This window comes from Eschrichtius robustus, chromosome 14, assembly GCF_028021215.1.
Source record: "Eschrichtius robustus isolate mEscRob2 chromosome 14, mEscRob2.pri, whole genome shotgun sequence".
NCBI classification, from domain to species: domain Eukaryota; kingdom Metazoa; phylum Chordata; class Mammalia; order Artiodactyla; family Eschrichtiidae; genus Eschrichtius; species Eschrichtius robustus.
The window spans coordinates 17,850,763-17,878,646 of record NC_090837.1 but is presented as its reverse complement, the minus strand read 5'-3'; the positions used below and the strand labels follow the sequence as shown (position 1 = coordinate 17,878,646).

At 42.6% G+C, this 27,884-nt stretch overlaps 1 protein-coding gene across 1 annotated transcript in view; it reads left to right on the top strand.

Annotated features, from left to right (window-relative positions):
- The window catches only part of LOC137776429 (G protein-coupled receptor kinase 3), a 124,874-nt gene that overhangs the window by 24,029 nt on the left and 72,961 nt on the right, over positions 1–27,884 (top strand). The window lies entirely within an intron of this gene.

Genomic DNA, 27,884 nt, shown 5'->3' with positions numbered 1-27,884 from the left:
TCCCACTGTCCAGAAATTTCCTAAACAATCTTTTGTTCTCGAGGCTAGGATTCATCATTTGGCCTGTCATCTGGCTCTACTGTTAACTTGCCCACAGTGATGTAATAAGCAGATCATGCTAGAGTTTTTCCATGAAATCAGCATAGCTGAATACAAGAGACCAGGAAGCTCTTTTCGTCTCTTTGCATCTTGTTTGCCTCCCACAACTGCTCAGAGAAGGTTTGCGGAGGAACTGTGTCTGAGTTTTTTAATTAACTTAATACTAGAGGATTACTCTGTTAAAATTTCAAGAAATTAAAGTCTTCCTAAAGTTTCCTGGAACTCTGCTTCTGCATGTAGTTCTGTTTCCATGATTCATAGACACAGGCTGGGACTTTCCTGGTGGTCCAGTTGTTAAGACTCTGCGCTTCCACTGCAAGGGGCATGGGTTTGCTCCCTGGTTGGGGAACTAAGATTCCCGCATGCTACACAGCACAGCAAAAAAAGAAAAAAAAAATTTCCATAGATACAGGCTGACTGATCCCTTTGAGACTGAATATTCTTAGAGATAATTCTGGGTCACCCTTCCATGTACAGGTAAGGAGGTGTAGACCCAGGTTGATGAAGTGACTTGTTCTGATCTGACGTTCTCCTTCTCTGATAATTCTTTAAAGGCTCTTGGAAAGAAAACCATGACTGTAACATACTGTAGAAAGTCACCCAGTAAAAACTGGAGAGATTTTTTGTTTTTTTAGAAAGAATTACAGTGATCTCCTTTGTTCAAGGAAAGCAGAAACCAGTGCGGAAAGTCTTTGGAAGTTTGTGAACCACTTTTTGTCACAAAGTAGCTGTCTATGAAGGCAGTCTTCTGTAGATGTGGCTTCTGTGATAACCCACAAAATACAGTGGTCAAAAGGCGGCTGGCGTGCTCTGGAGAAGCAGATGAAGAGTAGCCCGTCCGTTCTGAGGACGACCTGGGGAGAGCCCTTAGCCACATGGAAACGTTTCATCCTGAGCATCAGGATTTGGTGGGGGAACAGATTTGGCTTTCATCTCATCCTTTATTGCTGCTTCTCGCTGCTTCCATGGTGTTTGGTTACCTGCCATCTATATAGATGCTCTCCTTTGCTTCTGATTTTGTACTGAAAAGCAGAAAATAAAACTAGCCTGATAACAAGATTGAGAAACTCCGTATCTTTGAGAGGGAAGGCAGAAAAGGAATTCTTTATTGGTTACTCAGATTTTTAAAAATGTTTTACAGCTTTGTTGAGATATATTTGAGATCGCATAAAATTCACCCATTTCGAATATACAGTTCAGTGGGTTCTCGTGCATTCAGAGTTGTGTGACCGTCAACAACTCTTGTCACAGAACGTTTTCAACACCCCAGAAAGAAACTCCACGCCCATCAGCAGTCCCTTTCCATTCTCCCTCTCCCCCCAACCCCTAAGTACCACTAATCTAATTTCTGCCTCTGTGGATTTGCCTGTGTTGGACACGCCACATAAACGGCATCGTAAGAAGAGCTAACACCTATCCTTCTCAAACTCTTCCAAAATATAGCAGAGGGACTCATTCTACAAGACCACCATCACCCTGATACCAAAACCAGACAAAGATGTCACAAAGAAAGAAAACTACAGGCCAATATCACTGATGAACATAGATGCAAAAATCCTCAACAAAATACTAGCAAACAGAATCCAACAGCACATTAAAAGGATCATACACCATGATCAAGTGGGGTATATCCCAGGAATGCAAGGATTCTTCAACATACGCAAATCAATCAATGTGATACACCATATTAACAAATTGAAGGAGAAAAACCATACGATCATCTCAATAGATGCAGAGAAAGCTTTCGACAAAATTCAACACCCATTTATGATAAAAACCCTCCAGAAAGTAGGCATAGAGGGAACTTTCCTCAACATAATAAAGGCCATATATGACAAACCCACAGCCAACATCGTCCTCAATGGCGAAAAACTGAAACCATTTCCTCTAAGATCAGGAACAAGATAAGGTTGCCCACTCTCACCACTATTATTCAACATAGTTTTGGAAGTTTTAGCCACAGCAATCAGAGAAGAAAAAGAAATAAAAGGAATCCAAATCGGAAAAGAAGAAGTAAAGCTGTCACTGTTTGCAGATGACATGATACTATACATAGAGAGTCCTGAAGATGCTACCAGAAAACTACTAGAGCTAATCAATGAATTTGGTAAAGTAGCAGGATACAAAATTAATGCACAGAAATCTCTTGCATTCCTATACACTAATGATGAAAAATCTGAAAGTGAAATTAAGAAAACACTCCCATTTACCACTGCAACAGAAAGAATAAAATATCTAGGAATAAACCTACCTAAGGAGACAGAAGACCTGTATGCAGAAAATTATAAGACACTGATGAAAGAAATTAAAGATGATACAAACAGATGGAGAGATGTACCATGTTCTTGGATTGGAAGAATCAACATTGTGAAAATGACTCTACTACCCAAAGCAATCTACAGATTCAGTGCAATCCCTATCAAACTACCACTGGCATTTGTCACAGAACTAGAACAAAAAATTTCACAATTTATATGGAAACACAAAAGACCCTGAATAGCCAAAGCAATCTTGAGAAAGAAAAACGGAGCTGGAGGAATCAGGCTCTCTGACTTCAGACTATACTACAAAGCTACAGTAATCAAGACAGTATGGTACTGGCACAAAAACAGAAATATAGATCAATGGAACAGGATAGAAAGCCCACAGATAAACCCACACACATATGGTCACCTTATCTTTGATAAAGGAGACAAGAATATACAATGGAGAAAAGACAGCCTCTTCAATAAGTGGTGCTGGGAAAACTGGACAGCTACATGTAAAAGAATGAAATTAGAACGCTCCCTAACACCATACACAAAAATAAACTCAAAATGGATTAAAGACCTAAATGTAAGGCCAGACACCATCAAACTCTTAGAGGAAAACATAGGCAGAACACTGTATGACATAAATCACAGCAAGATCCTTTTTGACCCACCTCCTAGAGAAATGGAAATAAAAACAAAAATAAACAAATGGGACCTAATGAAACTTAAAAGCTTTTGCACAGCCAAGGAAACCATAAACAAGACGAAAAGACAACCCTCAGAATGGGAGAATATATTTGCAAATGAAGCGACTGACAAAGGATTAATCTCCAAAACATACAAGCAACTCATGAAGCTCAATATCAAAAAAACAAACACCCCAATCCAAAAATGGGCAGAAGACCTAAATAGACATTTCTCCGAAGAAGATATACAGATTGCCAACAAACACATGAAAGAATGCTCAGCATCATTAATCATTAGAGAAATGCAAATCAAAACTACAATGAGATATCATCTCACACCGGTCAGAATGGCCATCATCAAAAAATCTACAAACAATAAATGCTGGAGAGGGTGTGTAGAAAAGGGAACCCTCTTGCACTCTTGGTGGGAATGTAAATTGGTACAGCCACTGTGGAGAACAGTATGGAGGTTCCTTAAAAAACTAAAAATAGAACTACCATACGACCCAGCAATCCCACTACTGGGCATGTACCCTGAGAAAACCGTAATTCAAAAAGAGTCATGTACCAAAATGTTCATTGCAGCTCTATTTACAATAGCCAGGACATGGAAGCAACCTAAGTGTCCATCAACAGATGAATGGATAAAGAAGATATGGCACATATATACAATGGAATATTACTCAGGCATAAAAAGGAACAAAAGTGAGTTATTTGTAGTGAGGTGGATGGACCTAGAGACTGTCATACAGAGTGAAGTAGGTCAGAAAGAGAAAAACAAATACCATATGCTAACACATATATATGGAATCTAAAAAAAAAAAAAGAAAAAGGACAGAAGAGCCTAGGGGCAAGACAGGAATAAAGATGCAGACCTACTAGAGAATGGACTTGAGGATACGGGGAGGGGGAAGGGTAAGCTGGGACAAAGTGAGAGAGTGGCATGGACATATATACACTACGAAACGTAAAATAGATAGCTAGTGGGAAGCAGCCGCATAGCGCAGGGAGATCAGCTCGGTGCTTTGTGACCACCTAGAGGGGTGGGATAGGGAGGGTGGGAGGGAGGGAGACGCAAGAGGGAAGAGATATGGGGACATATGTATATGTATAACTGATTCACTTTGTTATAAAGCAGAAACTAACACACCATTGTAAAGCAATTATACTCCAATAAAGATGTTAAAAAAAAAAACGACATCATATAACACGTGGCCTTTTGCATCTGGCTTCTCTCAACATAATGTTTTCAGGGTTCATCTACGTTGTAGCGTGTGTATCAGTACTGCCTGCCTTTCTGTATCTGATAATATTCCCACGTATGGCTATGCCACGTTTCGTTTATCCATTCATCCGCCGACTGTTCCCAGTTTTTGGCTCTCATGAATAACGCCACTAGGAGAAGAAGGTGTTTTTTAACGTGTAATTTGAGCAAGTGGTTCCGTGTTATTAACATGCCCTAGGGGGGTGTGTGTGACAGGCCTGCCCTCCCCTGCAGCTCTAGTTCCAGTCTCTGAAATGCATTGAGGATTCTGTTTGAGGATTCTGTCTTCCTTTGTGTTTTCTGCTCCCCACTCTCCCTCCTGTAACCCCTTTCTGCCATCCCCACTCCTCCCACCCCCCCAGTCACACGTTGCAAGCCCCAGAGCTGTTTTTTCCGTTGTGATTAAACCGTCACCTGAAGCCGCCTCCAGGAGCCTCTGATCTGAGCCCCCTAGTGGCATTAACGTGGCCCTCGTGCTATTAACTTCAGCCTCACAGATTTTCCCCCACTGAGAACAGCTTTGCTGGGCACTGAGGGTCTGTGACTTTTATCTCAATTAGGCCGTTAAAAAACTGAAACATGGTTTAGATAAATAAATAACTCCTCCTTCCCTTCCTCCTGACTCTGAGCTTGGAGCTGGTGAGCTGGCTGGGGAGAAGGTCACAGGATGGGGGCTGGGGGATGGGGAGAGAGGACAGGGTAATCGTGCCTGACACGGATCTGTAACTACACGTGGACAGAGCTCTATACTGAACGTGTGTGGTCCCTCCTTTGCTCCTAGGGGTTCCCGTTTTCTGGCTGGTGTGAGGGGTGGGGCAGAGTGGAAGGTGGACCAAGGTTGCAGTAGCTTTGTCTGACTCTCTAGGTCTGTGACATCCCCCTTCAAGCACATCCCTCTTCCCCACTGTCTCCCCATCTCTTCCCTCTGCCCCTTTCCGTGACTGTCTCCCTGTGTTTCCACCTTGTTGCTTTTCTGTGGTCCCTCTGTTTCTCTTTCACCCTCTACCTGTCTCCTCCTTTTGTCTCCTTCCGAACCTTCCGGCATCCCCTGTGCTGCGGTTGGCGCGTGGTTTGGGGGATCGCCCTCCAACGCGGGCTGCAGCCGACTTGTCAAACTGCTTTGTGAAACAAAAAATGTAGAAATCTTTCATTTACTTGGCCTCTGAGGCTTCGCTGGGGTGGCAGGCAATTGGCAGGCCTGTCGGCTACACCCCACACTGGTCGTTGTTTCATATTCTTAGCTATAAAAGTGGGGATACAAATGGTACCTGCTTCGTGAGGCCGTAGTGAGGATCCAGCAGGAAATGGATGCGAAGCCCTGAACGCAGTGATTGATTCTCAGCAGATGCTCAATGAATGAAATCTCTTAAATGAAATCGTTTATTATAAAAATTTTTAGTCCTGGGTGAAAATGGACCAGAACAATGAGCCCCCATGCATATACATCACCCAGATTCGATATGTTTCAACATTTTGTGTACCTGCTTTGTCCATCCCCTCTCTTTGTGGTTGCCGGAATATTTTAAAGCAATTAGCAAACCCCTCGTAGCATTTCAGCCCTATGTGCATCTCTAAAAAATCTGAATGTTTTCTCATACAACCTTAAGACCTTTATGCCAACCAATGAAAATGATGATTCTTAACTTTAATACTGAGTCCATATTCAGTTTTTTCTGATTAACTTTAAAATGTCCTTTTACTCTTGTGTTTTTTGAATCAGGATCCAAATATTGTTCTTGTATTGTAATTGGTAATAACATCCCATTAATCCAGAACAGTCCCCCACCCCACCCCCACCCCCAGGTAAATGACGTATTGAAGAAACTGGGCCGGCTGTAGAGTGTTCCACATTCTGGATTTCTCTGTTTGCTTTTTCGTGGTGTCATTTAAATTGCACTTCTGCTTCCTAAATTTCCTGTGAACTGAAAGCCAGCTCCAACAGCTGGATTAGCGTGTTAGGTTCGGACTTTGTAGCAAGAGGCACGTGACACGTAGGTGCCGCTCTGCCGTCACTTCTGTAAAGTGGGCTCAGGTGCGGTCAGCTCTCCGGCTCCTCATTCAGCTGTCATCTGCCATTCGTTTCATTTTCACTGACGATCTCTGCATAAATCGATTATTTTATTAGGAAGTTAGGAAGCGGTGAGTTTGCTAATCATGCCATTCCTTCCACGTTGACTGCTTTTACTCATCCACTTGAGCTATATATTTGCCTGTAAAGACAGTCAGGTGCGGTTGGGAGAAATTCTCCCGTGACTTTTAAAAGCCTCCAGGTGTTACTCCCAGGGGTAACCCGCTGAAAGAGATTTTGCAGATATAATTAAGGTTGTGTTCTGGGTGGGTTGAATTTGCTCACACCAGCCCTTTAAAAGCAGAGAATGTCCTCAGGCCAGCAGCAGAAGTCAGAGAGATTGAAGCAGGAGAAAGGTGGGATGCACCCTTGCCGACTTTGCAGGTGGAGGGGGCCCCATGAGAAGGATTATGAGTGTTGTCGAGGAGCTGAGGGTGACCCCTCCTCCTTGGCAGGCAGCAAGGGAACAGGGACCTCAGTCCTACAGCCCTCGGAACTGCATTCTGCCAACAGCATGAATGAGTTTGGGAGCAGATTCCTCCCTGGAGCCTCTAGATAAGAACCCAGGTTGCCAGCACCTTGATTCTGGCTTTGTGAGCCCCTAAGCAGAAAACCCAGCAGAGCCAGCCAGGACTTCTGACCTCCAGAACTAGGAGGTATTTATTAGTGGTGTTTTTAAGTCACTGAGTTTGTGGATATTTGTTACACAGCAATAGAAGACTAATAGAGCAGGATCAATGCTTAACTTCTTTGTTTTTAATTGCCGGTTTCCAGAATAAAAAAGGTTAAGTAACTGACAGCTGCCTTTATCTTCCTCATCCTTACATAGAAATCATACGTCTTAACGGACATCAATGAAGTTGATTCCTAATTTGCTGTCAGTAAAACTTACTCATTTAGATATTGACAAATGTCCTGGGTTTGGCTCATTGAAAGAATGGTTTTAAAGGGATACTGGTTATCAAATAGACAGTAAAATCAATTTGTCAGTTAAAATCAATTTGTATGGTTAAGATGTTTTGCTACCATTTTCTTCTGTGATATACTGAAATAATTTCATCATATGCAAGTGGGGCACATAACATTTGATAAATTCCATCTGTCTGTTGACAATCTACTCACTTCTCTGACTGCATACCCTCTCCTGTTAGAGAAGGATGTTTCCGATTATAAGGAGACTCCAAAATAGATGCTTAATTCATAAAGTATGCAAATGTTCCTCTCATATATAAAGAATATCATGGTTAAAGTACTATGACGTCACATCATTATTGCCACGGAAGACATTTCATTTTCTCACACTGACTTCAGAGCTTAATCCAGAGTCTGAATATTAATCTTTTTGAATTCGTGTGAGAATTGGTGTCTTTGAAACATGGTTTTGGTCAAAAGAAAATTTTGCAACTTTTACTCTTTTAAAAACAGCTTTATCGAGGCATGATATTACATGTTATAAAATTCACTCATTGTGAGTGTATAATTTGATGAGTTTTAGTAAACTCTGAGTTGTGCAGCCAGCACCACAGTCTAATTTTAAAACATTTCCATGTCTCAAAGAGACACCCTTGTAGACACCCTTGTGCCCACTTGTAGTCACTTCCTGCTCCCATCCCCAGGCAACCAATAATCTGCTTTCTGTCTCTATAGTAATTTTCCTTTTCTGAACATTTCATATGAGTGGAATCTTACAGGCTGTAGACTGTTAGTCTTTTGCATATGGCTTCTTTCATTTAACACCAGGTTTTGGAGGTTGATCCACGTTGTGTGTTCCGGTCTCTCGTTCCCTTTTGTTGCTGAATAATATTCCATTACATGGATAGACCACATTTTGTTTATCCCTTCGCCAGTTGATGGGCATTTGAATTATTCCCACTTTTGCTCTATTACAAACGATGCTGCTGTGTTCACATTCACGTACAAGTGTGGATGTATGTTTTCATTTCTCCTGGGTGTGTAACTAGGAGTGAAATTGCTGGGCTGTATGGTGAATTCGTGTTTAACTTTCTAAGGAATCACTAATTGCTTTCTAAATTATACTATATTTCATAGAAATATTGCTAAGCGATACTATATACATTCTCACCATCATTTTATGAGAGCTCCAGCTTTGCCATAGCCTCATCAACACTTGCTGTTGTCTTTGATTCTGGCCTTCCTAGTGGGTGTGAAGTGGTGCTTCATTGGGGTCTTGATTTGCATTTCCCTAACAGTTAGTGATATTGGACATGTTTGTGGTGATTAGCCATTCTTATATCTTCTTTGGTGAAATGTCTATTTAAATCTTATGCCCATTTAAAAAATTGATTATCTTTATTTATGTTATTTATCATATGTATAATTCACAAATACTTCCTCCCAGTCAGTGGCTTCTTTTTCATTTTCTTCATAGTGACTTTTGAAGTACAGAAGGTTTTAATTTTGAAGTCCAGTTTACAGATTTTTAGAATGAATTTTGGTGTCTTATCTAAGAACTTTTTGGCTAACTGAATTCCCCAAAGATTTTTTTCTCTTTTTCTTCTAGAAGTGTTTTAGCATTTTAGCTCTTAGGTCTTTGTTTGATTTTTGACTTGTCATGTATAATGTGAGGTAAGGGTCTAAATTCATCTTTTTTTGCATGTGGCTATCTATTTGTCTGAAAAAAGTTTGTTTTCTTGTTTGAAGAAAAAAACGTTTTCTTCCCCCATTGGATTGTCTTGGCACCTTTGTTGAAAATTAATTGACCATAAATTTAAGGACTTATTTCTGGACTCTTAGTTTTGTTCTGTTGATGTATATGTCTGTCCTTATGCTGGTTCCACACTGTCTTGATTACTGTAGCTTTATAGTAAGTTTTGAAATAAGGAAATAAAAATCTTCTCACTTTATTCTTTTTTTTTTTTTTTTTTTTCAAAATTGTTTTTGGCTCTTCTGGATCCTTTGCATTTCCATGTGAATTTTAGCATCAGTTTTTCAATTTCTGCCAAAAAAAAAAAAAAAAAAACCTACTCAGATTTTGGTAGGGATTTTGTTGAATGTATAGATTCGGACACAACTGTCATTTTAACAACATTAAGTCTTCCAATCCATGAATGAAATGTCTCTACAGTTGTTTACGTCGTCCCTAATTTCTCTCAGCAGTGCTTTGTAGTTTTCAGTCTTACGTATCTTCTTAAATTTATTCACAATTATTTTAATGTTTTTGATGCTATTATGGATGAGATTGTTTCTTTAATTTCATTTTTGGTTGTTCATTGCTAGTATATGGAAATAGAATTGGTTTTTGTATGGTGATCTTGTATCCTCCAATCTTGCTGAACTAATTTATTAGTTCTAGTAGATTTGTGTATGTGTGTATGTGTGTGAGTTCTTTAGGATTTTCTACATGTAAGATCCTGTCTCTGAATAAAAACAAATTTACTCCTTTCTTTCCAGTCTGGTGCCTTTTCTTTTCAATTTTTACTTTTCACTTTGATTTCTTAAATATTTATTAACGTTGGTCTCAGATATATTTAGCATAATTTCAAAGAACATTCGGGTTGAAAGAATGCATAAATTATATTTGGCATTTGGGGGCTAAGGCATAAGAAATATACTTGCCATGGACTTTGAAAAAAAAAGTATGTTTCATTATAAAAAGGATACATTGGAAAGACAAATTGCTAGCTTACAAAGTTCTTTTTTTTAAAAAAATTATTATTTATTTATTTATTTTTGGCTGTGTTGGGTCTTCGTTTCTGTGCAAGGGCTTCCTCTAGCTGCGGCAAGTGGGGGCCACTCTTCATCGCGGTGCGCAGGCCTCACTATCGTGGCCTCTTGTTGCGGAGCACAGGCTCCAGATGCGCAGGCTCAGTAGTTGTGGCTCACGGGCCTAGTTGCTCTGCAGCATGTGGGATCTTCCCAGACCAGGGCTCGAACCCATGTCCCCTGCATTAGCAGGCACATTCTCAACCACTGCGCCACCAGGGAAGCCCCAAAGTTCTTTTTAAAAGGATTTTCTGAGCAGGCCTGTAGAAAGAAAGATGGACACAGACATGACATAGAGACCTCTTTTTTTAATTTGGTAATTAATTTTTTTAATTTGGTAATTTGGTAATTATGTGCAAAATACAGGACCACAGAAGTAGTGAAAAAAAAATAAGCGACCCAGAAGAAAACATTTTAGGATTACTTTTCTGTCAGTTTCAAGGAACAAAGTTACCAGCCTATTTTATGATTATAAAATTATTGCTCGAAGTGCTTTGTGCTTCAAAACATGGTAGATGGCTAAAATCTGCAAATACTTACCTCTGTGCAACTTCTGACTTGAAGACCAGAGTTAAAAGGGAACCCCCCTTCAGGCTTTGTTTTCTCTTTTGTTTCCACCTTTGTTTGGAAGAGTTTGTTTGTGTCCCTGTGCAGGGCCTTCCCCAGACAAACAGCCTCCCTGATTGACAGTCGCAGACGGCCGCCGTCCCACCCTGTCTGATGTGTAAAACTTCCTCCAGCTGAGAGCCACCAGCCCCAAAAGAGAAGAAAACCTGAGGCCCCATTCGACCCCGCATCAATTATCCATGCCTTTGTGGAGACATCTAGTGAGGGAAAGAGTTAAAGATCTATTTAAACTTTCAAACAGCAGAGGTAAACACTTGACTAAGCACAGCTAATTGGATTTTCAATTGGAGAGGCCAGGCAGCCACAGGCAACGGGTGGTGAGGAACCCACAGAAATGATGGACACAGATTCTGCACTTTCAACTTGCATCTCTAGACAGAAATGCCGCCTAGAGAGGAAAGACCCTGAAGAAGAGGGAAAGGCTGTTAGTCCAAACCCCACTGGTAGGCAGTCCTTTGGGCTGACTCCTTATCTGTGTTGGCTCCCACAAGCCTGGGTATTGGCGCCCCGGGTTGGAGACGCCACCTGCCCTGCCACGCAGCCTCTGCGGCTCTGAAAACTGGGGACATCTGAGAAAATTGTGGCAGCTTTCAAAGAGAGTAAAAAGGCTTAAACCAGTCCTATGAGAAATTTAGTTGTCTTTTTTGTTTGTTTGTTTATTTTAAACCAGTTTATTTGGGCTGGTTTTCCTTTTACAAGACATCATTCAGGTTCTAAGATCAGCCATGATTATCTCTTCCCAGAAAAATTCAGAAGAGCTACACTTTTACTGGAATGGCACAGTCCTTTAACATCTGCTAATCACTAGAACTATAGGAACCCTGGCATGTGACCACCAGACCCCTGATCTGCAGGCTGGCAACTCTCTCTCTGATCTTTTAGGTGGTTGCTATTTAATTTTCCCTGAGCTCTTCTGAGCCCGTGGTTGATGGGAATTACTGTTGGTTTAAGACAGTGATGGCCACCTGTGTACTAAACACAGCACTAGTGTTTTCTATGCTAGTTAAAATAATGTGACCAAGTTTGCCCATCCCCCCAAAAGCAGAGCCTGAATAGGAGGTAGGCACTTCACAACTGCTATTTTCTGTCTGTCACCAGGAAAAGTTAGTGGGGAAATGAGCACGCATCGGGTTGGTTTTTTTTTAATTTTTTTTTTAAAATTTATTTATTTATATGTATTTTTGGCATGTGTTGGGTCTTTGTTTCTATGCGAGGGCTTTTCTCTAGTTGCGGCAAGCAGGGGCCACTCTTCATCGCGGTGCGCGGGCCTCTCACCGTCGCGGCCTCTCTTGTTGCGGAGCACAGGCTCCAGACGCGCAGGCTCAGTAGTTGTGGCTCACGGGCCTAGTTGCTCTGCGGCATGTGGGATCTTCCCAGACCAGGGCTCGAACCCGTGTCCCCTGCATTGACAGGCAGATTCTCAACCACTGCGCCACCAGGGAAGCCCTGGGTTTTTTTTTAATGGAAGTATAGTTGATAGAATGTTGTGTTAGTTTCAGGTGTACAGCAAAGTGATTCAGTTATATGTATATATATTCTTTTTCAGATTCTTTTCCATTATAGGTTATTACAAGATATTGAATGTAGTTCCCTGTGCCATACAGTAGGTCCTTGTGTTTATCTATTTTATATATAATGGTGTGTATCTGTTAATCCCAAACTCCTAATTTATCCCTCCCCACCTTTCTCCTTCGGTAGCCATAAGTTTGTTTTCTATGTCTGTGAGTCTATTTCTGTTTTGTAAATCAGTTCATTTGTATCATTTTTTTAGATTCCACGTATAAGTGATACCATGTAATATTTGTCTTTCTCTGTCTGACTCACTTCACTTAGTATGATAATCTCTAGGTCCGTCCATGTTGCTGCAAATGGCATTATTTCATTCTTTTTTATGGCTGCATAATATACCATTGTGTATATATTGATATGTACCGCATCATCTTTATCCATTCATCTGTGGACGGACATTTAGGCTGCTTCCATGTCTTGGCTATTGTAAATAGTGCTGGAGTTTGTTTTTAAAAAAACATATAAACTATACAATTCCTAGTTAATATATCATGATACTAAAATCCAGAATTTGGGGGCAGTACACAGGTCTCTGCTTATGTGCTTTGTTGAATGAGACATTGAGAATCTAATATATTTTAAGTGCTCCATTGGAAATGTCTTATTAAGCAAAAAGGCACATAGGGGAGACTAGAACAGCGTCAGGCCACAGAGGACTTTGCACCTGCCACCAGCTCACTCTGCAAAAGGATGGATGTGAAACCCACAGACCTCTGGCATGCCAGTATCAGACAGCTGTAAGGAGTGTTTACTACTGCCCAGAAGTCTCCGAAGTTCTTGGAAGGGGCTACTGGTGATGTTTCAGAGCCATGAGTTTAGATCCCACGGCAAGTGTGGGGAAACCACTCTTAGCCAAAAGGAAAGTCTAGCCAATCAGCCAACATCTGCAACTGACTCAACTTTGTAGCTGTCTCGTTGCCTGAGTCCACATAATTAAGGGAAAATACTACATGCTGTAGCAATATTAGCAAAGCTGGGGTCTTAATATATATTCCTGGAGAGTTCTAAGGACCTAGGAAACATCACCTGTACTGGAAAAGTTGACCGTCAGCTTTTTGAACTGACAGTAGAGGGGTGATTGGGCGGTTTTAGGACTTCAGGAGCCCCAAACGCCTGAAATTCCAGGTGGCAGTGCACTGTCATAATATCCCCTGGTTTTAGCTCTTTTGGAAATACCTTTTCTGAGGGTTTTATACATTATCTTTGGTTTATTTTAGTATTCCTACTTCTAGTCAAAGTCAAGACCAGGAAATGTAGAGATATGCTATGAGGTGGTTCTCGGGCTTTGTTTGAAATCTACTAAAAATTCAGTCACTCATTCAGTAAATTTCACTGTGTACCATGCATCCGTGAATAGTACTGCTATGGGTGCCACTATGGAGCTAACATTCTTTGTTTAATATATTTATTTAATTATTTATTTGGCTGCGCTGGGTCTTAGTTGTGGCACGCGGGATCTTTTAGTTGCAGCATGCGAACTCTTAGTTGTGGCCTGTGGAATCTAGTTCCCTGACCAGGGATCGAACCCGGGCCCCCCTGCACTTAGCCACTGGACCACCAGGGAAGTCCCTGGATCTAACATTCTACCGGGGGGTGGGGGTGGGGCGGGAGACAGACCAACGAATACACACTGTCCGCACAGTAGTAAATGTTGCGGAGAACTGTAGAGGCCAGAGGGGGGCAGGGCTTGCCGGTGTGGGCGGCAGTTTCAAATAGGGTGTTTGGAGAAGGCACCACTTATAAAGGGACGGTTGAACAGCGTCCTGGGGAGGTGTGAGGGCTGAGCCCCTGTGTACTGGGGGGAAGTGGGTCCAGGCAGAGGGCTCAGCAGGGCAGAGACCCTAAGACTGGAACCACGTGGTGGAGGAACAGCAAGGAGGCTGCAGCCAAGGGGCTGAGTGCGAGGGACCGCGAGACAGGTGGGGGGTGGTTGGCGAGGCTTTTTAGGCAATCACGAGGATCTCCACTTTTACTGGTCCTGGGATGGGACACAGGAAAGTTTGAGCACTGGGGCGGCACACCCTGACTCAAGTGCTCACGCAGCATCGTCTAGGTGCTGTAGAAGCCAGAAGCAGGAGATGCTGCAGCGCCCAGCAAGAGATGATCCCGACTTTGGGACCAGCGGCCAGCAGTGGAGGTGGTGAGAAGTCATCTGAAGATGGGAGGATAGATTTGCAGTGAATTGTGTTGTGGTACAAAAGCGGATGGAAAAAAAAAAAAGCGGATGGGAGGCACAGGGGCTTGCAGGGTACCATGTGCTGGGGTTCAGTTGGGGCCAGAAGGTGAAAGAAAGGCTCAGGCAAGAGCCTGAGGGTGTAGGGCGATGACTGTGTTCATGCATCTCGGAACTAAGGTGACTTGCTTGCTTTGCACAGTGGGCCGTCTGCTGAAGAGTATTGTCACACCCGCTCTGTGTTCTGCATGATGCTTTTAGGTTAGCCTTAGAGTTCAGAGCTTTGTCCCAGCTCTGCTCGCTGATGAACAGAGAAGATTCTTGTGATTTGGTTTCCAAGAGAAATCCCAGCAAAGTGTGGATGGAGTTGGGGGCAGAGAGAATTGCTTTAGTCCCTCAAAGAGACTGTTCATAACAGTAGAACACAATGAGAGCAACTATGACAGCTTCTTCAAGAAGCACATATTCTTTCTTCCCTTGTAAGATGCACTTACTCTCCAAAGAAATCTTTTTTTCTTTTTTCTTACTGGAAATATTTCACTGCTTTGATTTTTTTTTTTAACTCATTGTCTTCAAAGTTTGCTCTTTCAGAATTCATTTGCTTACCATATAATCTATGACTATTTCAGCAGATTGAAATTAGGTTTGTTTTGTGGCTTCTACTTTTAAACCAAGAAGTGGGTTCAGAATTGGTGATGGAAAAGAACTTGAAATAGGATAGCTTATTGGGATCATTGATTTGGGCCCTTTTCTTCTATTGTTACTTTTTAGCTTATCTCTTTCAGAATATGCCTGATTTCCTTCTCGTGAGATACCACATATCTAAGGATCCAGTTGTTACTTAATTTTTCTTTGTTTACTGATAAATATGCTGTATGCTTTTGTTCTTTTAAAAAGCAATTTTATTGAGGTATAAAACACTCACAATAAAATACATCCAATTTAAGTATAGAGTTTGAGTTTTGACAAAAGTGTGCACCCGTGTACCTGTTACCACAATCCATATATGGACCATTTCCATCACTTTAAAAAGTACACTCTTGCCCGTTTCTAAATAGCTCATCCCAGCCCCAGGCAACCACTGATCTGCTTCTGCGTCCAGTCACAATAGATTATATTTGCCTTTTCTAGAACATCCTATCAATAGAATCAAATCCTATGCACTCTTTTGGGTCTGGCCCCTTTGCTTCAGCACCATGTTCTTCCTTGAGGTTCATTATCATGTTGCTTGTGTCGGGATTTTTGTTTCTTTTATTGCTGAATAGTATTCCAGTGTATGGACTTATTAACACACTTCACTTTTCATGGACATCGGGTTGTGTCCAGTTCAGGGAAATTATGAGTAAAGGTGCTATGGATATTTTTCATCAGGTCTTGTTGTGAACAAATGCTGTCATTTCTCTTTGGTAAGCGCCTAGGAGAGGCATTGTTGCATCTCCTGTGATAGGTACACACAGTTTTTTTTTGTTTTTTGGTCGTACCATGCAGCTTGCGGGATCTTAGTCCCCCGGCCAGAGATCGAACCTGTGCCCCCTGCAGTGGAAGCATGGACCCCTAACCACTTACCGCCAGGGAATTCCCAGTACACACACATTATGATTGTTATGTCATCTTGATGAATCTACCACTTTTATCATGATGAGAAGTCTGTCCTGGTAATAATATATTTGTTCTGATGTCTACTTTGTCTAATATTGTTATAATCACTCGAGCTTTCTTGATATTAGTGTTTGCATGGTATGTCTATTCTCTGATCTCTGCCTTGTAATTAGACTATTTAGACCGTTTACACTTAAATAATTACCAATTTAGTTGGATTTAAATCTCGCATGTATTATTTGTTTCCTTGTTGCTTTTTTCTTTTCCAGTCTTCTTCTGGATTGAGTATATCCTAGTAAGTTGTCATCGCCACTGGCTTATAATAGCTATATAGCTCTTCATTTCATTTATTTTTCTGGTGTTTCCAGGCACCTCGTCTTCCGTGAACTCCTGGTGCCTTTGCCTCGGCAGGACCACCATGGTCTGCTTGGGTCCCCCTCCCAGCACCACATTTCAGAAAGTGCCTCCAGGCCAAGAGCTGACCCAGCCTGGGGTCCTCCTAGTTTGCTTCCCTTCTTTCAGGGACTATAGCCCCTTCTGTGTCTGAAAACAGTTACTTCATATATTTTGTCCAGTTTTCTGGTTGTTATTGTGGGAGCTTAGGTCCGGCTCTGGTTACCATATTACGTTCTGAAGTGTAATTTTATTTTTGAAATAAAGTATTTGGTTCTTGGCAGGAGAATGTGTTAAATATGTGAAATTGGGACTACTTGTAAAACCCTAGATGCATAACACCATTGTTATAACTTCACAAAGTGATGTAAAGATGGTGATGATCAGTTTCTGGCTTACACGTAGCAGCACGTGTAAACCTCAGAAGCAGAAGCTTTGAAAAGTTCTGTATCAGTACTGTTTGAATGATAACAGCCCATAATCAAGCCCTTAGGTGCTCAGTGTTCTACATACAGATCTTTTTTTAAAAAAATCATCTTACGTGTGTGTTTTTAAATTTATTTATTTATTTATTTATTTTTGGCTGCGTTGAGTCTTCGTTGCTGTGCACGGGTTTTCTCTAGTTGCGGCGAGCGGGGGCTGCTCTTTGTTGTGGTGTGAGGGCTTCTCGCTGTGGTAGCTTCTTTTGTTGCAGAGCACGGGCTGTAGGCACGCGGGCTTCAGTAGTTGTGGTGCGTGGGCTTCAGTAGTTGTGGCTCGCGGGCTCTAGAGCACAGGCTCAGTAGTTGTGGCGCATGGGCTTAGTTGTTCTGCTGCATGTGGGATCTTCCCGGACCAGGGCTCGAACCCGTGTCCCCTGCATTGGCAGGCGGATTCTTAAGCACTCCACCACCAGGGAAGTCCCCTACAGACCTTATTTAGTCTTCAAAATGACCCCATGCCGAGATTGGCATCAGCCCCATTTTACAGGTGAGAGGACCTGCCCTCAGAAGTGAAGCTGCTTCTCACCTGCCTGGCATCTTGTAAACAGTGATGGCTGAACTGAAATTGACCTTACAGAGTTGGGGTCTGCCACTCTCCAGAGCTCAGGCCCTCGGTCACTATCTGAGCTGATGATGTAAACAGATGAAACACCTTAGGAGACAGCAGTAGAGTTCAGGTTAACTAGTGCTGAAACCTCCATTTATGAAGTGGTTATTTTCTTCCTGAAATAGCTACTTCTTGCCAGGACAAAGCAGCACGATTTATTTCCCCCAAGAAGTGGTTTCCAAAAAGCCCTCGCCCTCTCTCCACCTTCTCTTTCTCCTTTGTTGCCTCCCACCTTTCTTCCTTTACTCTTTTTTTCTTTTCTTTATGTGTTTTCCCCCGTCTCCCTCTGTCAAAATAGCAATAAGGGCAACAGCAAAAAAGAATGAAATAAAACCAACCCCAGTTTAATTCATGAAACCACAGAGTGCTAGGCTTAAATGAAACATTAGATTTGTATCTATCCCAGTCCTTTTGTTTTGTCAATCAGGAAACCAAGGAACATTAGCACAAAGAGTTGGTGAAAACCACCCAGCTTGTTGGCTACCATAGGAGCCAGAGTCTAGGGCGTACTGACCATGGGTGGGGTGTGGGGACCATCTGACTCCGGGGTGTCATGAATATGAATCGGGTCTAAGCATCTTATCAGGGATAAGTGGGTAATGAAAGCAGGTGACAGGAAAGAGACTGACTGGGTTATTGCTTAAATTAGTTATTTAGGGAATGTTTCTTTGAGGAAGTGATTTGAAGAAGTGATTGGTTTTGAGAAAGAAAGAGCCCCCGTGAGGATCAGGTGGAAGAGCGTTCTCAGCCGAGAAGGAACAGCATTCTTGGCAGAGGGAACAGCATGGTAATCAGCAGGGGCGGGAAAGAACACAGCAGGTTCCAGAATCAGCCAGAGGCCAAGGTAGGCAGAGAGAGAGGTGGGTAGGAATCAGCATTTTATTTTATATGTAATGGGAAGCTCTGGTAGGTTTTGACCACGTCCGATTTGTTTTAAGATCATTCCAGCCTCTTTATGGCGAATGAATTACCCAAGTCAAAAGTGGGAGAGTGGAAGCAGGGAGATGAATTTGGAGGCTGCCGCCGTCCAGGCGGTGCTGGCTTACATCAGACGAGGACAGTGGAGATGCAAGAACGGGGGGGGGGGGGGTGGGGGTGGATTGAGATTTATTCTGAAGATAAAACCTAACAGGTCAGCTAGTGAACGTGGGGAGTGAGGGAAAAGAAGACTCAAGGAGAACTCAAAGGCCATTTAGGGGATAGTATAATTAGTTTCTATAATGTAGGACAGCGGTCCCCAACCTTTTTGGTACCAGGGACCGGTTTCATGGAGGACAGTTTTCCCATGGACTGGGGCAGTGTGGGAGGGGGATGGTTTTGGGATGATTCAAGCGCATTACATTTATTGTGCACTTTATTTCTATTATTATTACAGTGTAATATATAATGAAATAATTATACAACTCACTATAATGCAGAATCAGTGGGAGCCCTGAGCTTGTTTTCGCTTGTCGCTCACTGATAGGGTTTTGATATGAGTCTGAAAGCAGTTGATTTATTATGGTCCCTGTGCAGTCAAACCTCTCTGCTAATGATAATCTGTATTTGCGGCCACTCCCCACTGCTAGCATCACCGCCTCAGCTCCACCTCAGGTCATCAGGCATTAGATTCTCATTAGGAGAGCGCAACCTAGAATCCCTCACGTGCGCAGTTCACAGTAGGGTTCACGCTCCTATGAGAATCTGATGCCACCACTGATCTGACAGGAGGCGGAGCTCAGGTGGTAATGCAGGTGATGGGGAGCGACTGTAAACACAGATGAAGCCTCGCTCGCTCGCCCGCCACTGCTCACCTCCTGCTGTGTGGCCCAGTTCCTAACTGGCCATGGACCGGTACTGGTCCGTGGCCTGGGGGTTGGGACCCCTGACTTAGGGGAATGAATACATTCTATAAAGTATATTTCCTTAAATTATTCAAAACTATGAAAGGAAAGGAACTAGTTAATGCACAGAAAGATGAAGTGACGGGGGTAATTGAAACCATCATGTCATCACGTCACCTTCATGCTCTAAACCTGTCCTAAACCCCCACTGCAGGACAAAGTCCCTCTTGTTACTGTCATTCAAGTCACCCAAACTGGCCTCAGTCTTTTTTTTCTTTGTCTTTTTCTTCTAGCGTCTACTCCACCGATGAGTCTTACGCTCTGTCTCCCTCTGTGGGACGCCGCCTTCTGGCCTGTGCTTTTCTCAAAGATCCAGCCATTTGGGAATTCCCTGGTGGTCTAGTGGTTAAGACACTGTGCTTCCATTGCCGGGGAGAGGTGCGAGTTTGACACCTGGTTGGGGAACTAAGATCCCACATGCCGTGCGTCACGGCCAAAAAAACCCGAAAAAACAACAACAACAAAAGATCCAGCCATTCAGGGATTAGCTGAACCATGAACAGTCCATTTTCTGATGTTCCTTATGTGCCATTTACTTGGCACTTTCTGTGGCAAATGTAGGATTTCCAGGTGCCTCTTCCGTGCGGTTTCTCTAACTGGAATCCAGATTCCTTGAGACTAAAGATAACCTCTGATGCTGTTTTCCTCTTTGTGACTAGAAAGCATCTAGTTCAGTATTTTATACAGCAGAGGAATTGACTCTTTTTTTTTTTTGTCTTTTTGCTTTAGCGTGAAATCCTTTCAACTGCCGTTACTGTAAAACTCTTATTTGTAGCATTTTGTGTAAACAGTAGGAGTATAGCTATATGCTCTGTGATTATTTTCTCAGCGTGAGGAGAGCATTCCAGGGGTGAAGTCATGGCCCACCAGTGATACACCCAGTGTCCCGTCCATCACCTTCGTCGTGGCCCTCGTGGGCATCTGTGCGCGGCTGGGACGAGTGTTAGCATGAGCACCCACAGAAATAGAGGGCTCAGGTGGGCAGCCGTGTTGAGTAGACGGTTCGCGGGAGAGCAGCGGGGTACTGATCCCCACCACGCACAAAGGGGGGAAGGGACTTCCCACCGCCACATCCCCACTCCTGGCAGAAGGTATAAGGCCCCGAGCGTACAAAATTACAACACGTAAATGCACCATCTAACTTTTAAACATACCTATGTCATTTAATTAACAAATTACTAGAGTCAGCTGGCTACAAGTTAAAATGGATTTGGACTAAATAATCAGAAACCATCTCATTGCTCTAGTAAGAAATCATTTCATAGTCATGAGATTTCACGTCAAGATATGGCAAGCAACTCCAGCCACCAGTCACTGGAGGTGCCGCAACAGCGGCCTGTGGGCCTTCTTGCCCCAGAGGGTTGGCCGTGGCACTGTCATCACCTGGTGTTCCGCTATCAAGGTTCTACTTTTTTGAGCCTTGAAGGCTTTTGCCGACATCTTCACATTCTGGTAGAAATATTCAGAGCCAGGTGGTAGGCAGGCACCGTTAACACATAGGGGTCAACACTTTGTACCTGTTATGGGTCGGCTTCAGGGATGGGATGAGGATGAAAGGGTCATCTGGGCACAGATGCGGTGGCAGATGAGCATCCTAAGGAAGAGGAAGGAAGGATTCAGCTTTGCCGTGTTGAGAAGAGGCCCGGCTCTAAAAACTTCCGCCCTGGATTTGAGAGCTGAGTTTAATTTTTCATGAAACAATTGCCCACTTATATTAAAAACGATTCCCCAGCAGGCTCTTTGGCATTCCGAAGCTCTCAGCACACGCGAAGCATTGTGTAACTGAGAAATACCTAGCACTGGGATTCTTCTAGACGGATCCCCTCAGCCTGCCGGATGAAGCCCATCTCCCCCCGCCCCTTCAAGCCTCGGTGGTGGGATAAAGCATTCCTTCCACCTTTTCCCCATAGGAACGTGCTCTGTCCAGATTCTTCAATTTCTTTCTTCTCACTCCTTCCTTATCTCCATGGAGATTTCCTGTCTCTGACCACTTGTTCTTTCTCTCGACTCTGTAGCCCATTAATCTCTCCACACCTGGCCTGTACTTCACTTCTTCCCGGAACCATCTGTGGCTACAGCGCGAGCCATACTGATCTTCCCTTAGTAAATTTATCAAATGTTTATTGAGACGATTAAGTCCTGGCCATTGTGCTGAGGATTAGAGAGAAAACCACACAAGAGCAGGCCATTTCCCTCCCAGAGCCCCTGACTAAACAACTCCTTGGTGACATCGTTAGAGGTGCATCCTTTCTTAACACTATGCCGCTGTGTATTCCCAAGGCCGGCGTCACGTTTAATGGGGAGATACTAGAAGTATTGCCATTGAACGCCAGGAACAGACAAGGAACAAGAAATGGACACATTGATCATGCCGACAGGACCAGTACCCAAGAGGTGGAGGGCCCGAAGGATTCCTTGAGCAGCGGTGCTGAGTAGCAAACCTCAATACAGAGAGCCCTGGACATGCTCGTGAGCAAAGACCTGTAACCCAGGGTAAAAATGGAACCTAAACATGTGAAAAGATTTTCGACTTGATTAAAAATTGGCAAAGCGCAAATTACTCTGAACTATTATTATTTTTCTTAATCTTTCAAATTGTCACAAGATCCAGAAGTTTAATAACACACTTTTGGTATGGCCGTGGGTTTAAAAACAGGAGCTGATGCATTGCCGGTGGGTGTACGAACAGGTACTGCTCGGATGGGGCTAATTTGGCTGGGTCTATTAAAATAACAGAATGTCTATATAACCTTTGGCTCAGGAGTTTCGCTCGGAGGAATGTGTCCTACAAATAGGCTTGAACACATGAGAAATGATGTACGGAGAGGGTTATTTATTGCAGCAATTTTGTAAAAGCAAAATATTTCCTGCAACCCAAATGTTCACCATTAGGAAACAAGTTATGTAACTTCTGACATTCCATCTGCTGGAATAACGCAGCTGTAAGGAGCGGCCAGGTAGCTCTTCGTGACTAGTATAGAAAGATCTCCAAGGTCTCGAGTTATGAAAAAAAGGCTGACGGAGACAGTATGGTAGGAAATAAGAGTTCGTCTTTGCGCCTGCCTTTGTGCTGTGTTAGGAGGTGACACAGCGCCTATAACAGAGACCCACACATGGGAGTGTCTCTCTCATCCGTAGCAGTGCAGTGTTAGCAGGAGGCCCCCCTCCACGTGCCGAGCTCTTGCCATGTTGTGGCGCTGGTGTCCCTAGGACTGCAGAGTTTCCTGCATCGAGCTGGGTGAAGGAGTCACATGGATTTCTTAGCACCTGGCCAAGAAGTAACACACATCACTTCCCTGAAAAGATACAAGGAACCAGTAATAGCCATTACCTTGGAGGTGATGGTGGTGGGTGCGCTACTGGGAAGATGAAGGACATGGACCAGAAGGAAACTTTTCATTTTATACCTTTTTAATTTATTTTTACAACTTTGAGCCATTTTGTCCATTCATAAGATAAAAAGAGATAGTTGCGAGTTAGTGGCCTTGAAAGCACTAAGGACCCAGGGCCGTGGGAGCACAGAAGAGGGATAGCTCCTCCACCTGGCTGGGCTGGGGAGTCCTTCGAAGTTTACTGCATTACGTGATGCTCAGTTGAGGTCCTGAAGGTAAAGTGGCTGTTAACCAGGTCAAGTCTGGAGGGAATGAGAAGGGTGGGGGTGGGGAAGCGGGTGGAGAGATGGTTGGCAGGAAGGGAGCGGGCGCTGAGAAGGGGAGTCTGTTTCAGGTGGAGTGAGGAGCGTCTGTGAAGGCACAGAGGCGTGTTGAGCGACCCGCGCTTGCATCCGGCCATGCTATGCGGGTGGGCGCTGTAGCTCTGGGGAGGTGTGGGGCAGAGCGGGGCGTGCATTGCAGTGCAGATGTTAGAGGCTGGGTCTTATCTAGCGTTCTGTGCAATGATGAGTTCAAAAGCAAGGGAACGGCATGGTCAGATCTAGGCAGCAGCACGCAGGACGAATGGGAAAGGAGACTGGACGAATGTTGAGGTGGCCGTGCCATGATCTAGGAAGCAATGCATCTCTCCCTGCAAAGCGAGTATGGCACTTAACTAATGCAACGCAGTTAGGTATTATCTTTTATGTATGTCTATCAGTACCTCCAATCAGATTGCAATTGCTCTGAGAACCCCTTTATTTACACTTATAGCACCATGACATAAATGCTTATTGGTTGGGCTTCCCTGATGGCGCAGTGGTTAAGAATCCGTCTACCGATGCAGGGGACACGGGTTCGATCCCTGGTCTGGGAAGACCCCACATGCCAAGAAGCAGCTAAGCCCGTGCACCACAAGTACTGAGCCTGCACTCTAGAGCCCTCGAGCCACAACTACTGAAGCCCGTGTGCCTCGAGCCTGTGCTCCACAACAAAAGAAGCCACCGCAATGAGAAGCCCGTGCACCGCAACGAGGAGTAGCCCCCGCTCACTGCAACTAGAGAAAGCCCACGCGCAGCAACGAAGACCCAATGCAGCCAAAAAAAAACCAAAACCAAACAAACAAAAAACTTATTGGTTGATTTTTTTTTGCTTTAAATAAACCTTTAATGGAATATATGTATAGAAAAGTGCTCAAGTCCAAGTGCACAGCCTCATGAATTATCACCAAGTGAACACACATGCATTAATTGGTTGATTATTATTCTGTTTGTTCCTTGTTAAAATTATGGTTAGACCCAGTGTGTGTGTGTGTGTTTTTTTTTAATATCTTTATTGGAGTATAATTGCTTTACAATGGTGTGTTAGTTTCTGCTTTATAACAAAGTGAATCAGTTATACATATACATATGTCCCCATGTCTCTTCCCTCTTGCGTCTCCCTCCCTCCCACCCTCCCTATCCCACCCCTCTAGGTGGTCACAAAGCACCGAGCTGATCTCCCTGTGCTATGCGGCTGCTTCCCACTAGCTATCTGTTTTACGTTTGGTAGTGTATATATGTCCATGCCACTCTCTCACTTTGTCACATCTTACCCTTCCCCCTCCCCGTATCCTCAGGTCCATTCTCTAGTAGGTCTGTGTCTTTATTCCCATCTTGCCCCTAGGTTCTTCATGACCTTTTTTTTTTTTTTTTTTTCTTAGATTCCATATATATGTGTTAGCCTACGGTATTTGTTTTTCTCTTTGTGACTTACTTCACTCTGTATGACAGTCTCTAGGTCCATCCACCTCACTACAAATAACTCAATTTCGTTTCTTTTTATGGCTGAGTAATATTCCATTGTATATATGTGCCACATCTTCTTTATCCATTCATCTGTTGATGGGCACTTAGGTTGCTTCCATGTCCTGGCTATTGTAAATAGAGCTGCAGTGAACATTTTGGTACATGACTCTTTGAATTCTGGTTTTCTCAGGGTATATGCCCAGTAGTGGGATTGCTGAGACCCAGTGTGTTTTACACACCCTCCCCACTTTGTCCTGGCCATGTTTAATCTGTGATGTACACACATACCCTAATTTCCATACTGCCAGCTTTAATCATTGTTCTTTGAGACGTCTTTGGGAAATATAAATCAGGTGGATTGTTGGAATAATATTTCTATTTTAAGTTATTTTAAATCTCACTTTATTTTGTCAGTTTGTTTGTTTACTATTAGATGTGCATTAAATGGTTATAAGTGAAAAAAATTGACCCCAGTCTGGAAAGAGTATTGGCATGGTGCATAGCCAGAAATTTTTTTCTTTTCCATCATTTCATAATGTTGGTAAAGGCTGAAAGTAATCCCAACTATTGCAAGGGTTTAGATATACTTTTCTTGCCACTGAATTTTCACATTTTCCTCCCAGTCCCAATTTCCTTTGTTCCCTTTTGAAGTAAGAGCCAATTGCTCGGAACATTCTTTGAATTTTTCTTTGGCCACATTCATTACCATTTGTGCTTTTGTCTACTAGACTGTTAATACTCAGGGCCCCAAATCTCTCCATTATCTAAATGAGTGATCTCATTAATTAATCTAAGACTATTTTGTTGAGCACGTATGTGCTGAATTTAAATTGGAGGTGGGGTAGATAATTTGGATATTTAGAAGACCTATTTACAATTTTGTTACTAATTTTCTTCTGTAAAGTTTTAAGTCAGGAAGTGAAAGTTCTAGTTTGATAAGCAGAGTCAAATAAAAAAATATATTTAAGGTTTGCATGAAGTAGATAAAAATAATTAACTAAATATTCATTTTGATTTATATTTATTTATTCCTCTTGGGACTTGGAAGAAATGAAAGGGAGAATTATTCATTGGGAATTTAAGTTAGTATTATTCATCTAGGAGGGGCATGGTGCCCTGTGGGAGTTTTCCGTTTTTACATGTGTATGCTTTTTTTCTGTATTTTTGAGTTTGCTTTTCTAGTTATCATTTAAGATTTCCTTTCTTTTCACTTGTAAAGACTATTGTGTATCCTGAATGTGTCAGAGTAGTTGTTTCCAGCCTCTGCATTACCCAGAACCTTTGTAATTACTTATTTTAGTCCCATGCCTCTGTGTGTGAGTGAGTTTATCTTCCATACAAACTTGTGCTTTATGAAAAACATCCTGTAGAGATTGACAACGATGTAAGTGATCATGCATTAGCTTCTGGAAATTTTAGATCCCAATTTGTGATTGACTTAAAGCCAGTATTCAGGAACATTTTTTGAGCCTTATGCCTGGCTTAGCTGTATGTACCCAATCTTATTTTTCTTTCTTCTTTAGCACCAGTTTTTTGTTTGTTTGTTTGTTTGTTTTTGGTGGGGTGGCAGGAAGAGTCAGGTTTATTGAGGTATAATTTAAGTAAAACTCACCATCTACAATGTACAATTCTATGAGTTTTGACAAATGCATAAAGTTGTATAACGACTACCAAAGTCAAGACACAGAGTAATTCATCACCTCCGCAAATGTTCTAGTGCCCTTTATGGTTGACCGCCACACCCCACCCCAACCCCGGGCAACCACTGATCTCGTTGTTCCTATGGTTCCTCCTTTTCCAGAATGACACATAAGTGGACTCATTCAGCATGTAGCCTTTGGGTCTGGTTTCTTTCACTTAGCACAGTGCATTGGAGATTCACTTATAGTGGATGTATCAGTAGTTCATGCCTTTGTCTTGTTGAGTAGTGTTCCATTGTGTGGATACATCACAGTTTATCCAGCCATCAGTTGAAGAACATTTGGGTTATACCCAGTTTTTTGATATTATATATGAAGCTACTACAAGTATCTGTGTTCAGATTTTTGTGTGAACATAAATTTTCATTCCTATTGGGTAAAATACCTAGGAGTGTGATTATTTGGGTTGAATGGTAAATGGATATTTTAACTTTAAAGAAATGTTTTTGAATGAGGCTGCATTCCTACTAGCAGTCTATGAGAGTTCCAGTTACTCCACATCCTCTCCTCGTCAGCAATGGCATTGTCTCTCTCTCTCTCTTTTTTTTTTGTGCTATTCTAAGAAGTATATAATGATATCTCACTGTGTTTTTAATTTGCATTTTCCTAATGACTAACAATGTTGGACATCTTTTCACGTGCTTATTTTACATTTATATATCATCTTTGGTGAAAGTATTCAAATCTTCTGCTCAATTTTTAAAAATACTGGATTGTTTATATTCTCATCATTGGGTTTGAGAATTCTTTGTATACTTTGGATACAGGTTCTCTATCAGATATGTATATTGCAAATATTTTCTCCAAATCTGTGGCCTGTCTTTACTTTCCCTTTGTAAATAATAAGTAATTTATGGGAAATTACTCTTGAGACTGTGTAAATATTTTGTTCCTTATCAAACTTTTGCCCCCTGGTTTTGGCACCTATTGATTTTCTAACTCCATCATTCCTTCTATAGTTTTTGGTTGGTATTTGATGCTAAGGAAGAGCTTCCCCTTCTTTCCTTTATTCTTCTCCTCCTTTCTTCCTTCTTTCCCCTTCCCTCCATTGTGGAGTCACAGCCCATCAATCATCCCAGCCAGCACAGTAATTCCCCTCTTTGCCTGTTGATTCAGAGGCACGAGGAGTCCAAAACATTATATATGCTTCTCAGCGAACAAAGCTTCTGGTTGCCAAAATTTGATATTATCAGTCTTCTTAACTCTGCCCTTCTAGTGGTTATGAAGTGGTATCTCAAAGTGATTTAATTTATATTTGCATGATGACCAACGGTATTGAGCCCTTTTAATGTGCTTATTGGCTAGTCATATTGCTTCCTTTGTGAAGTGTTCACATTTTTTGCCCATTCTTTTTTTTTTTTTTTAATTATTTATTTTTATTTATTTATTTATATATGGCTGTGCTGGGTCTTCGTTTCTGTGCGAGGGCTTTCTCTAGTTGTGGCGAGCGGGGGCCACTCCTCATCACGGTGCGCGGGCCTCTCACTGTCGCGGCCTCTCGTTGCGGAGCACAGGCTCCAGACGCGCAGGCTCAGTAATTGTGGCTCATGGGCCTAGCTGCTCCGCGGCATGTGGGATCCTCCCAGACCAGGGCTCGAACC